Source organism: Felis catus, chromosome X (assembly GCF_018350175.1).
Source record: "Felis catus isolate Fca126 chromosome X, F.catus_Fca126_mat1.0, whole genome shotgun sequence".
In the NCBI taxonomy this organism is placed as follows: Eukaryota; Metazoa; Chordata; class Mammalia; order Carnivora; family Felidae; genus Felis; species Felis catus.
This window is the reverse complement of record NC_058386.1, coordinates 64,539,557-64,553,162: the sequence shown is the minus strand read 5'-3', so window position 1 is coordinate 64,553,162 and position 13,606 is coordinate 64,539,557. Positions and strand designations below refer to the sequence as shown.

The 13,606-nt window shown below is 35.9% G+C and overlaps 1 protein-coding gene across 5 annotated transcripts in view; it reads right to left on the bottom strand.

Annotated features, from left to right (window-relative positions):
- Positions 1 to 13,606, bottom strand: part of GPR174 (G protein-coupled receptor 174) — a 94,702-nt gene that overhangs the window by 20,165 nt on the left and 60,931 nt on the right. Inside the window, exons 1-3 of one of the 5 annotated variants that reach the window (XM_045050837.1) lie at positions 10,849 to 10,953; positions 10,474 to 10,578; positions 9,652 to 9,681 (exon numbers count right to left, since the gene is read on the bottom strand). The exons of 2 other annotated variants lie outside the window; for them this stretch is intronic. The gene's annotated coding sequence lies outside the window, so the exon portion shown is untranslated. Of the gene's footprint in view, positions 1 to 9,651; positions 9,682 to 10,473; positions 10,597 to 10,848; positions 13,087 to 13,606 lie in introns of those variants that run through there. 2 more of the 5 variants (XM_019824022.2, XM_045050835.1) reach the window with 2 other exon arrangements.

Sequence of the window (13,606 nt, the reverse complement as noted above, 5' to 3'; positions counted from 1 at the left end):
ACAGATGACCAGCAGACACATGGAAAGATGCTCAACATCATTAATCATCAGGGAAATATAAATCACAACCACAATGAGATATCACCTTACACATGTCAGAATGGCTAAACTCAAAAGTACAATAAATAACAAGTGTTGGTGATGATGTGAAAAAAAATAAACACTTGAGCACTGTTGGTGGGACTGCAAATTGGTGCAGCCACTGTGAAAAAAAGTGTGGAAATTCCTCGAAGTAATTAAAAATATAATTACAATAGATACAATAATTCCACTACTGGGTATTTGCCCAAAGAAAAAGAAAACACTAATTCTAAAAGATATATATACCCCTATGTTTATTGCAGCATTATTTACAATAGCCAAGATATGAAAGCAACCCAAGTGCCTATCCTTAGTTAATGGATTAAAAAAAGGTATAGAAAGCGATATTACTCATCCATAAAAAATAATGTGATCTTACCATTTGCAACAACATTAACTGACCTAGAAGATATAATGCTAAGCGAAATAAAGACAGTGTCTCTATTTTTTAAGCTCAAAAAGACTGAGATTTTATCAGTGGATTTAAGCTAATGTATCCATGATCAAGAAGTAGAAGATGTTATGCACAAACTTCACTGAGACCATGCAGGCACTTTCCCAGGAGTCTTTTATTTTTATAATTTTTAAATTTTTTAATGTTTATTTATTTTTGAGAGGGAGAGAGAAAGAGAGAACGAGTTGGAGAGGGGCAGAGAGAGAGGGAGACAGAATCCAAAGCAGGCTCCAGGCTCTGAGCTGTCAGCACAGAGACTGACACAGGGCTCAAACCCATGAACCATAAGATCATGACCTGAGCTAAAGTCACACACCTAACTGACTGAGCCACCCAGGTGCCCCCAATAGTCTTGTTTTAAATAATTCATGGGAACCATCACAGATCCAAGAAAAACGGAGGACAGTACCAAGGGAGGAGAGTAAGGGAGAGGTTTTAAACAATTTGTACCCTTCATATATTATACTAAACTTTCTCATCAACCTACACATGGAGTAAATAATTCAACAAGTTCAGTCAACACAATCGTCTTGAGCATCTGGAGCAGTACGCAGTTTTTCTTTTTTTTTTTTTTTCTTTTGTCAGTATGCTGACAATTCAATAAGCCTTATTATATATTTTTTTTCAATTGCTGGTAGAAGTGATTGAATATTTTTTAAAAAATATTAAATTTTAGCATTATTTATTAATAATCTATTAATCTATATTAATGCTTTGTTGTTAAGAAACAAAGTAACTGAGGGCTAGAGAAAGTAAGGTATCCCTTCTTAGTTACATAACAACTTAATGGCAAAGCCACTACTAGAACGTACATTTTAGGTAAAAAGCTTTGGGTTCTTTTATCCACATCACACTTCCAACTCTACACTCTCTAATATGTTAGTGGATACTTTAGTCCTCATATAGTCAGACCATTTAGATGTAAGCTTTGTTTACTTTATTAAGGGCTGTCAATCTTTAAATAGACACCAGTGTGTAAATCATTGAAAACACATGTCCTTCATTTTTGTTTCTTCAATGCAATAAGAACCAGTGTTCTTACCACATGCAGAAAAAATATCAACACCTATTCCTGTCTCTTCCCTCTCTCTTTATCCCCATTCCTACATACAGAAACACAGACATACAGACATCCATTTTTCACTGGCATGCAAGACTGGAAAAGTAACGAAAATGGGACAAATGTTCTTTTTTGTCCAGTCCTTTCCTGCTGCTACAATTTGCTACATAATCAGTCTAGGGAAAAAGAATTAAGTGAGGAGATGAGCAATACCTTGTTGTAAATAAAGTTACCATGCTGGAAAGAAAAAGAAGACATGCCTCTCTACTTGAAAACTGGTAGACTGTCAGCAGCAACACAATACACAAAATGAGAGAGAAATTGAACAAAATCGATTGCTAAATTGAGCAAGTCAAGTACTAAGGTCTGTAGAAAGCTGCCATATATGTAGGGTACAAACCCAGCATAGTCTTTAATGTGGTTGGGTCATTCCATATGGCCTTTCTAAAAGCAGTTATTTTATTAAACCATAAAACTCATATTTCTATTTCTCATTTTTTCATCTTTAAACCTTATAACAGTTATGTTCCTTATAAATAATTTAAGGTTGAAGTTTGACCAAGCATAATGTTTCCATGTGCTGAAAGAAATCTGACAGGTGGAAGGCAGGTGTAACCTAACTTTTCCAGTTAATTTCAATCCAATTGCACATGACATTTTGCAAATTTTACGGAAGAATTCTAAACAAAGTAATTAGAAGTATCTATTAGGTATTTGCATGGTGATTAATACCCCTGAAAGAGAGGTGCCCTCAATCATACTATTCTCACAAATAGTGAAACTGAAAAATGAGGAAGTTTACTCCTTTGTTCAGGTTTATACCCCTAGCCAGTCCCAAAAGAATACTATCTAAAGCTCAAATTTCTGATTCGTGCTTGCCGAAAATATAATTTAGAACAGAGTTCAGGGATGCATGTCTCAAGGTTCTTCCTCTACTTCCTCTTAGATAAGAAAGCATAGACATGGAGGGTGGGGTATAGAGAGCAGGAGGATGTGGGGAATAACCACATAATCACGAGACAGACTATCCTAAAACCTTGTACCTGTTAGTTAGTTAGTTAGCTAGTTAGTTAGTTTCTCAGAGTTCTGTTGATGGTTGGGTCAGATGGTTACAACACTGAGCTCCTAAACTTAAGTATGTGAATTAGATTTCATTAATTCTCTCTGTAATATAGCCATATATTGTATTCTGAACCTGTGACAGTCATCCTGTAACTACAAATCCTTGGTCCTATGGAAAAAAAACTCCAATTATTAACCATACTACACTTGAAAAATAGTAAACAGGGACGCCTGGGTGGCGCAGTCGGTTAAGCGTCCGACTTCAGCCAGGTCACGATCTAGGTCCGTGAGTTCGAGCCCCGCGTCGGGCTCTGGGCTGATGGCTCAGAGCCTGGAGCCTGTTTCGGATTCTGTGTCTCCCTCTCTCTCTGCCCCTCCCCCGTTCATGCTCTGTCTCTCTCTGTCCCAAAGATGGATAAACGTTGAAAAAAAATTAAAAAAAAGAAAAATAGTAAACACAGTAAATATTGGTTGAAGAGAAAGTATTTTATCTATGCTTTCTATGATCCCCATTTTTAATCTACTTTATTCCCTATTTTATCTGTTTTACTCCCCCCTACTTCTTAGTTCACATGGCTTCAATATAAGAAAAGAATAACCAATTTTTAAATTGGTACATATTAATCCCCATGACCTATTTTACCCATCCCACCATCCACCTCCCCTCTGATAACCATCAGTTTGTTCTCTACACGAGTCAGTTTCTCATTTTTTTTGTTTCTTAAATTCCACATATGAATAAAATCATGTGGTATTTTTCTTTCTCTGACTGATTTCCTAAGCATAATACTCTCTAATTCCATCCACATCATTGCAAGTGGCAAGATTTCATTCTTTTTTTATGACTAATATTCCATTACATATACATATGGCGTGTCTGTGTGTGTGTGTGTGTGTGTGTGTACATTCACTTTATACATTCATCAGTCACTGGACACTTGTGTTGTTTCCATAATTTTTCTATTGTAAATAACGCTGCTATAGACATCAGGGTGCATGTATCCCTTTGAATTAGTAGTTTTGTATTCTTTAGGTAAATACTTAGTAGTTCAATAGGTCAATCATAGGGTAGTTCTATTTTTAACTTTTTTTTTAATGTATGAAATTTATTGTCAAATTGGTTTCCATACAACACCCAGTGCTCATCCCAAAAGGTGCCCTCCTCAATACCCATCACCCACCCTCCCCTCCCTCCCACGCCCCATCAACCCTCAGTTTGTTCTCAGTTTTTAACAGTCTCTTATGTTTTGGCTCTCTCCCACTCTAACCTCTTTTTTTTTTCCTTCCCTTCCCCCATGGGTTTCTGTTAAGTTTCTTAGGATCCACATAAGAGTGAAACCATATGGTATCTGTCTTTCTCTGTATGGCTTATTTCACTTAGCATCACACTCTCCAGTTCCATCCACGTTGCTACAAAAGGCCATATTTCATTCTTTCTCATTGCCACGTAGTATTCCATTGTGTATATAAACCACAATTTCTTTATCCATTCATCAGTTGATGGACATTTAGGCTCTTTCCATAATTTGGCTATTGTTGAGAGTGCTGCTATAAACATTGGGGTACAAGTGCCCCTATGCATCAGCACTCCTGTATCCCTTGGGTAAATTCCTAGCAGTGCTGTTGCTGGGTCATAGGGTAGACCTATCTTTCATTTTTTGAGGAACCTCCACACTGCTTTCCAGAGTGGCTGCACCAATTTGCATTCCCACCGGCCGTAGCAATCTCTTACTCGACACATCCCCAAAGGCAAGGGAATTAAAAGCAAAGGTGAATTACTGGGACCTTATGAAGATAAAAAGCTTCTGCACAGCAAAGGAAACAACCAACAAAACTAAAAGGCAACCAACGGAGTGGGAAAAGATATTTGCAAATGACATATCGGACAAAGGGCTTGTATCCAAAATCTATAAAGAGCTCACCAAACTCCACACCCGAAAAACAAATAACCCAGTGAAGAAATGGGCAGAAAACATGAAAAGACACTTCTCTAAAGAAGACATCCGGATGGCCAACAGGCACATGAAAAGATGTTCAACGTCGCTCCTTATCAGGGAAATATTTTTAACTTTTTGAGGAACTTCCATGCTATTTTCCAGAGTGGCTGCACCAGTTTGCCTTCTTACCAAAAGAGATCCCCTTTCTCCACATCCTTCCCAATGTCTGTTGTTTCTTTTGTTGTTGAATTTAGCCATTCTGACAGGTGTGACATCTCATTGTAGTTTTGATTTCTATTTCCCTGATGATCAATGATGTTGAGCATTTTTTTCATGTGGCTGTTGGCCACCTGTTTGTCTTCTTTGGAAAAATGTCTATTCATGTCTTCTGCTCATTTTAATTGGATTATTCTATTTTGTAGGGTTTAGTTTTATAATTTATTTATATATTTTGGATAGTAAACCTTTATCAGATATGTCATTTGCAAATATCTTTTCTCATTCTTTAGGATCCCTCTAGGTTTTCATGATTGTTTCCTTTGCTGTGCAGCAGCTTTTTATTTTTATGAAATCCCAGAAGTTTATTTTTGCTTTTGTCTCCTTTGCCTCAGGAGATATATCTAGAAAGAAGTTGCTATGGCCAATATCAAAGCGGTTACTGCCTGTGTGATCTCCTAAAACTTTCATGATTTCAAGTATTCAGGTATTTAATCCATTTTGAATTTAGTTTTGTGTATGGTGTAAAAAAGTGGTCCAGTTTCTTTTTTTTTCTTTTTTTTTTTGCACGTTGCTGTTCATTTTTCCCAACACCATTTTTTGAAGAAACTCTCTTTTTCCCATTGGATATTTTTTCCAGCCTTGTTGAAATTTAATTGACCATATAGTTGTGGGTTCATTGCTGGGTTTTCTATCCTTTTCCATTGATTGATGTGTCTATTTTGTGTATGATCATTAAGGTTTGTAATATAGCTTGAAGTCATAAAATGTGAAGCTTAATTTAAAACAAAATTTTTTTCTATAGTTTGTAGTCACTGTCTTGCTACTTTATTCACCTTTGTAATCAGGGTGTCTCTATTTATACATATTGATGTGACATCAATCACAAATATCAAGAAAACATTTCCTTCTGGAGGTTTGGAATTAAATGGCTGTTGAAAAAACACATTTGATAAATAATAAATCAATCGATCTTTTAGATGTCATTTATTTTCTGGCACACCATTTGGTCTGACACACTCAAAATAGAGGAACCACTCAGTGTAACAGATTTTCAGTTTTAAAGAACTTGTGGTGCCTGGGTGTCTCAGTCAGTTAAACATCAGACTCTTAATTTTGGCTCAGGTCATGATCTCACAGTTTGTAAGTTTGAGCCCTGCGTCATGCTCTACACTGGAAGTGTGGAGCATGCTTGGGATTCTCTCTCTCTCTCCCTCTATCTCTCTTTTCTTCCCCCACTCACTTGCATATGTGCTCACTCTCTCTCAAAATTAATAAATAAACTTGAAAAAATAAAGAACCAACTCACAGGTCACCTTGTATCACCTAAAAATGAGTAGATATTCCAAACAGTAAATAAGTATCATTAATGTTATCCTTTAAATGTGGGGCCCCTGGGTGGCGCAGTCGATTAAGCGTCCGACTTCAGCCAGGTCACCATCTCGCGGTCCGTGGGTTCGAGCCCCGCGTCAGGCTCTGGGCTGATGGCTCGGAACCTGGAGCCTGTTTCCGATTCTGTGTCTCCCTCTCTCTCTGCCCCTCCCCCATTCATGCTCTGTCTCGCTCTGTCCCAAAAATAAATAAACGTTGAAAAAAAAATGTTATCCTATAAATAAAGTGTAAGAATTATTTTAGCATATAAAAATAAGTCATTAACCTATAAGAAATATCTGGTAAAAGAGGGGGGAAAACGTGTACTCTAAAAACTATAAAAAGAAAACTATGAAAAAAAACTATGAAAGAAATTGAAGACAACACAAAAACATGGAAAGGCATTCCATGCTCATAGATTGGAATAACAAACATTGTTAAAATGTCTATACTACCCAAATCAATCTACATACATATACATATACATATACATATACATATATTCAGTCAAGTGTCCATTGACTGATGAATGGATAAAGAAGATGTGGTGCATATATATCACACCATTATATTTTCATACATATAATGGAATATTACTCAGCCATCAAAAAGAATGAAATCTTGTCATTCACAATGAAATGAAAGGAATTTGGGATTATTATGCTAAGTGAAATAAGTCAATCAGCAAAAGACAGATACTGTATGTTTTCACTCATAAGTGGAATTTAAGAAACAAAACAAAGGAGCATAGGGAAAAATAGAGGGAGACAAACTAAGGATTAGACTCTTGACTATAGAGAACAAAGTGATGGTTACACAAGAGGAGGTGGGTGGAGGAATGAGTTAAATAGCTGATGGTAATAAAGGAGTGCACTTGTGATGAGCATGGAGTGTTGTATGGAGGTGTTGGATCACTAAACTTTATACCTGCAACTAATACTATACTATATCTTAGGTAACTGGAATTTAAAAAAAAAACATTTAAAAAATAAATATCTGGTAATATGTTATTAGCTTATGAGAAATATCTGAATATGATCTACCAAGTAAAGCTGAAAAAAGTTTTAACTGAGTAACTATAATTATAACTAAATTACATGCTCTCTTCTGCTTCTGAGAATGTGGAAGAAGCCTTGCCATTCCCTTTCGTAAATAGTGTGGCATTGAGCAAAAGCTTTTGGAAGAAATGAATATATTTTCAAGAAGTAAGGAAGGAATTGAAGGGCTTTTTGAGTTCATGACTTACATTGCATATAATTTAGGTACCTAGTGAGATATTAATTATGCTGTCCAAGATACATTTGAGCCTAAATGGACAGCATTGGCTCATGTTCTGGGCTCAAATCATGCTTTTCATGATCCACCTGCCGATCATGGCCAGTGGTTTAAACTTCTGTTTCCTCTCTAGCTAGTTAGATTTAGTGAATTTCTTGGCCCGTACCCATCCCCAGACTTGATTTTGGTTAAATTCCTGTACTTCTGATGATTTCTCAGGAACTCTGTCTGCATCTTGATTTCTGGCTGATACTAAGGCAGTCATTGCTACAAGTAAAAGTTATTCCTCTGAAGCACACTCTCCTCTATGGATTGTCTTTCAATGATTATACCAAGAAAACCCACTTTAATTTTCAAGTCCCAGATATTATGCTGTTATATGATAAGCAGTAATAATCAAGGCACTAATGACTATACCCTTTTCTGTATTCACATACTACCAGTTATTATAATATTAACTTCCTCACACTTTATTCTAAGACTGTTTTACCTTTATTTTTACCCTGTAATCTTTACTCCTTTCTCAAATTTGGAATATCCTAGACTTCAGAACTTCCTGAGTACTTTCTGATGTTTTATAGCTTGCCCAAACTGTTGCACTGGCACATAATAGTGCACAAAAGCATCCAGTAAATGGACAGGTCTGTGTTAATGTTTATTATATCATTTTGTTTATATTCATTTTAATTTTGGTTTTTTTTGTGGGAACAGCAGAATAATTTTCTCCTATTCTTGCAAGAAAACCATAGTAAAGCCCAGCAAAGCAAAATTTGCTAAATTATCAGGGCCCTTGGGAGAAGCCTGAAGTGTGCCCCTTCATTCTTGAGTGATTTCAAAAGGACATCTTTAACATTTCCCAATGATTAATACATATGTCTCTTAATCCTTAAGCCTTATTCAGCAGTAATAAAAAAGTAAAATGAGCACTGTTGAGGTATCAGAGACCTAAGTTGCAGTCTTTTCTCTGTCATAGACTCACAGAGGTACTTGGTTCGGTCACTTCAATTCTCTGAATCTCAGCTTTTCCAGCTTTAAAATGCAAACTGTCAATCTATGTCACTTTTCAAAGCATAAAAGAGTCTTAGGTGTTTTTCCATTGCTCCTGTAAGTGACAGGTTTTGAATCCGTTTCTAATAATTTCCTTTAACTCGTGGTCTGCAGACTGATTCTCTAGACCTATGTCACAAGACAAAGGCTTTTGGGATGTAACTTTAATGGGCAAGGGAAACAGCACTATCTGTAGTTCTTTCTTTCAGGATTAGGCAAGGGTCAGAAGAAAGAGTTTAATTTCCTTTTCGGTTTTGAGCATCTGATTGGTGCTAATAGTGTCTATAAAAGGAAGGTATAAAGCATGCTTCTTTCTACTTTTCATTTCACTTACCTAGTACACAGGGGGAAAATTGAGTTCATTCATTCCTAAGGGTCTCTAGGTGAAAATTCAGTGAGATTTTTGGAGGAATCAATGTCCCACTTTGTATTTATTCACCTTTACAATATTCTGTACCATACTGTACCAGCCCACACAGAATTGGTATATTAAATGATTCCTGTCTCACAGAAATGTAACTATTGCAAACATACAGTAAAAGAGAGCAGTACATGTGTTTACAAGTACAAAGAATATTTTCTATAATAAAATAATACCCCCTCTGATACAAAGTTCCTGGAGGATGACTTTCATGTGATCCAAATATTTACTAATGTGGCTGGTGGAATCTTTCCTTGGGATGAAAAACTTGAATCCCATCTATAATATTAATGCCTTTGCCACAATACCTGATATTTACAGCAGCTGCCTGAAAGAAATACTCCTTGCTGAATGACCCAAAGCTCTCTAACAAATTTAGCTCTAGTTGAATAAAATTATAACTTTTTTACTTCCCTGGAAATATTAGAGCAGTATAAAATAAAGTCCATGAAAAAGAAATTAAAAAACAAAACGAAGTCCAAGGACACCACTGTTGACAGTAGAGAAAAGAAGGAGCAGAAAATCATTTGAGATTTTTATCTTGGGTCATGTTGCACCATGGACATACATCCTTTCCTTTTTTAAAATCTCTAAATGCAGCTTCTAGAAGTTACATGCTACTGATAGCCTTATCATTGGGTTTAAAGTTAGAAGGTGCCTTCCTCAATATTTTCTACTTGAGCATAAAAGAAAAGCAACACGCAAACCAGAAAACAATTTTACTTACATTTTGTCAAAATATGTTGATGATGAGTATCTAAAAATGTAAATTTAATATAAAATCATTTAACCCATTATTGATTGTAATGTACTGATTATTCTGATAGATAAAGCTTATGTATGAGAAACAGTCTCTTGTCTTCTTATTTCTCCTCTCTCATTATAAACATGTTTTTGTTGTTGTTTGTTTTTGTTGTTGTTGTTGTTGTTGTTGTTCTGGAGTGCTTTCTTTGAAAGCAGAATCTTTACACTTAACATTAATTACAATTCACTTTTACAGTAAAAATATATAACTTTTACAAGCTGATAAGAATATATATTCATGTTGGTAAATGTCCTGAGACATTATAGTTCTTATTTTTTAATCATAGCTCATTTTGAAAATAACAGAAATCTAACCATTTAAATCATTTATCAGAGAAACTATCACCTCCAAAAAGTTATAACTAAGAGTAGATAAAAAACATCCTGCATATTCTGCAAGTAACTCTACTTAATATAGAGTTGCTTAAATTACAAATATTCACAGGGCTATTTTATTCAATATCAATTGAGTGAAACACATTAGAAAAAAACCTCTCCATGTCAAACTTAAATTTCTCCCCGTTAAAAGTTACCTCCCCCTTCCCATATTAAGCAATCAAGTGTATAATTATTTTTGTTTGTGCAAATACTAAGGAAATGACATACAAGGATGGTCCAGGTTCATGATATCCATACCACCCTTAGATCTGACAGATTACCCAGAACTTGGTGTGAAGAGAACAGTTCTAGATATTAATGGTATAAGATACAGATAAGATCTAATTCATTAAAAACTGGAGCCTACCGTTTCAGTTTCTTTCTGTTTTCTCCAATGATTTCCAAAGAATTCAAGTGACAGCCACTTCAACAAGGATGCTATTGATCTGTACCTCAATTCCAGCTCCTTGTTCTGAGAAAAACCAACATCCTTTTCCATCACCAAAAAACAAACAAACAAAAAAAACCACAACCTCTTAAAAATGAGATAAAGAAAGACAAAAGGAAAGGAGATAGAGAAAGAGTGAAAGATAAAGAAGGAAAAGAAAGAAAAGAGGGAGGGAGGAGGGAGACAAGGAGGGAAGAAAGAGTAAAAATAAAACAAAATATAATAAAGCCAAAACAAAAATGAAGATAGCAAAGGTAAAAAAACAAAAGAAAGAAAGAAAATTCTCAGCATTACCTAACCACTACCATGTTGGAAAACATGGTAGTGAGATGTCAGCGTGAAATGTGCAAGCCTCTGTGCACACTGAACATTTCCGTTTTCCAGGCAGTAGCTTGAGCTAGCAAGCTTGCCTGTGCTTGTTCTCTCTCTCTCTCTTCTCTCTCTCTCTCTTTTCTCTCTCTGTCTCTCTCTCTCTCCCTCTTTATCTCTGATTAATTATGAAGAACTATTTTATGGGCTGTAAATACAGGCTGCAAAGCTTCACATTAAGCAAATAAACTTTTGTTTCTATTTATAGGGTGACAGTGCATTGTCTTCCAATCCTGTGGTTGCACTTAGCTTTGAGTATGTGACAATGCGTGGTTTATTTGTTTATGGAGTCTTTTGTAGAAACTATGTGCCCTCTGGCCCCTTTCATAGTGGACCACTACAATCTTCATCGTGATCCTTTCTCTAAGCCCCTCAATTGTTGTGTTCAGGTACCAAAGTGGACACTCCTTACCTAAGATTGACCCTTAGGTAGCTCCCAATAGGAGAGTTCAAAGTGGGAATGACCTCTGCCTAGAGTATTCTTAGATATGCAGACATTTAAACCCCTGATATTAAAATAAATACTCTACTCCTTAAGAAAAACTTAAAGATACATAACTCACCTCACACTTCCTGTCTACCCACTCCCCATTCCCCTCAGAGTCCTCTGCCAGGAAGTATAAGTAAACCTTCATTTCCTCTCAGTGGTTAGGAATAATTGGGTGAAAAGAGGCTGGTTTTGTGTAGCTCAGACCTGTAGCCACAACCCGTTGAAGATGGTGTTCCAAGCACCTTCAGAGCCCCAGAGCCTAGGACTACACTGTATTAGATGCCTAACATATTCTACCTGCAGCAGTACACCTGTGAAATGGACGAGGGGCAGCTGAAGGCAATCTCCAAGACTTGCATAGTATTTTAGATCAGAGCAAAGGAAATTTTCACATGTACCGTGGGAGAAAGAAGTATATTAATGCAAATCCAGTTTTATTCCAGGACATATCTGTATGGCATATTATAGGAAGCATTAGGAAGCATCTGTAGGACTCTTTACCTCAAAATATTTTTTTCACTAATGCCTGAAAAACAAATCCTTTGGGGGTAAGCATTCCTTTCTTCCTGAAGTGTTGATTTTCAAATCTTGACACTCTTAGAAATATACTTAGTTGAAAACCTTGGTGTGAATAAATTTATTAGGATTGGAAAGATAAAAATAGATAATGAGAGCAGGATATAAAAGAAAACTGAATAGATTCCAGGGAATGAAAACTGAGTTGCCAATCTTTAATGATTTTGCACTAAGCTATGTTGAGTGTAGTTCTGAGTAAGTGGAGAAAATATAGGGGAAGGGGTAAATTAATCTAAATTTTCATTAGGTCAGCTATATTGACAAGAGATCACAATTCATTGCCTCTTCTGTATCCTTTTATTCTGAACCCCACAGTCTGGAAGAATGTGGCATTAATTCTGTGTTTATTTAAAGAAAATTGTCCTACTTGCGTTTGTTGTGTCCAGAGTTTATTTTGATGCTCTCTCCATTCATACAACCTTAGCTCCATTCAGCAAACACTTACTGAATGACTGCCAAATGCAGACCAGTAGATCAAATATAGCTGAAAAGGAGAGAATGAGGGGAAAAGGGTACAAGAGAGCTGATGGTAAAGGAAAGGATACTGCTTCCCAGAAACTTTTTAGAATCTAGTTAAACAGATAAGACATTATCTAATTGCCTAAATTATAAGGCAGCATACATGTCATAAGGGCCTAAAAATGTTATTTCTACTTCTGTAATATTTTACAGAGGAAGTCAGGGATCCCAGGAGGGCTGGGATAAGAAATGGAATTTCAGGATGCAAGTCAAGCAAGTCTTCAGGAGAATGAGAGTTTGGGCTGTATCTCTTAAGAATGGAAGGATTTCAATAATTACAGAAGTGACAGTATTTTTCAAATTTCTAAAAACTCATAAATTTTGCTTCTTTGTACAGGATCACATGTTATTATCCTCATTTTTCTCCTGTCTTCTTCCACCAAATAAAGTTTGGGTACAGACAGATCAGTCTTGAGGTTTCAGCTGGCTCTCTCAGATAGAACACATAGGAGCCAATCTTTATATATTTTGAAAAACTACCTGGTGGTGAAGTTTCCTGACCTAGTCTATACTTATCTTTCTTATTTAGGTCAAGGAAATTTACCTCGATGAGAATCCAACTTATGCTCCTATAAGAACATTGTTAAATTCCACTCCAAATTGCTCAAATAATACTTTCAGAGCTGAATGCAGTAGGAGTCATGATGTAGTCTAAGTCCTCATTTTAAAGATTAATAAGTTAAGAGAGAAGGACCTGATTCATGTTTCACAGTGAATTAATGATAAAGCTGCCACTTAGACCCAGGTTTCTTGACTTTTAAGACAATGTCCTCACCAACATCATTTCCACCTGGCCAGGGTCTAATGGCATCAATGATATGGGTAATTTATTCACTATTATATAATCTGTGGCAAGGTTTGTCTTATTTAGTTACAGAGGAAAGGCCAAATATCAAATAAACTCAAAGGCTAAATTCTATGGCTCTGTCTTTATACGTAAAAAGGGTGGACATCTTGACTCACTCAGATCTACTTAAAAAGAAAAAGTTTAAGCCCAGTCAAATTAGAGATAGAGGTCAAGACAATTTATAAATACTTTCTGAATCATGTAATTATGAAATATAAAATATATTAAACATATATTTAAAAAAATGGAAA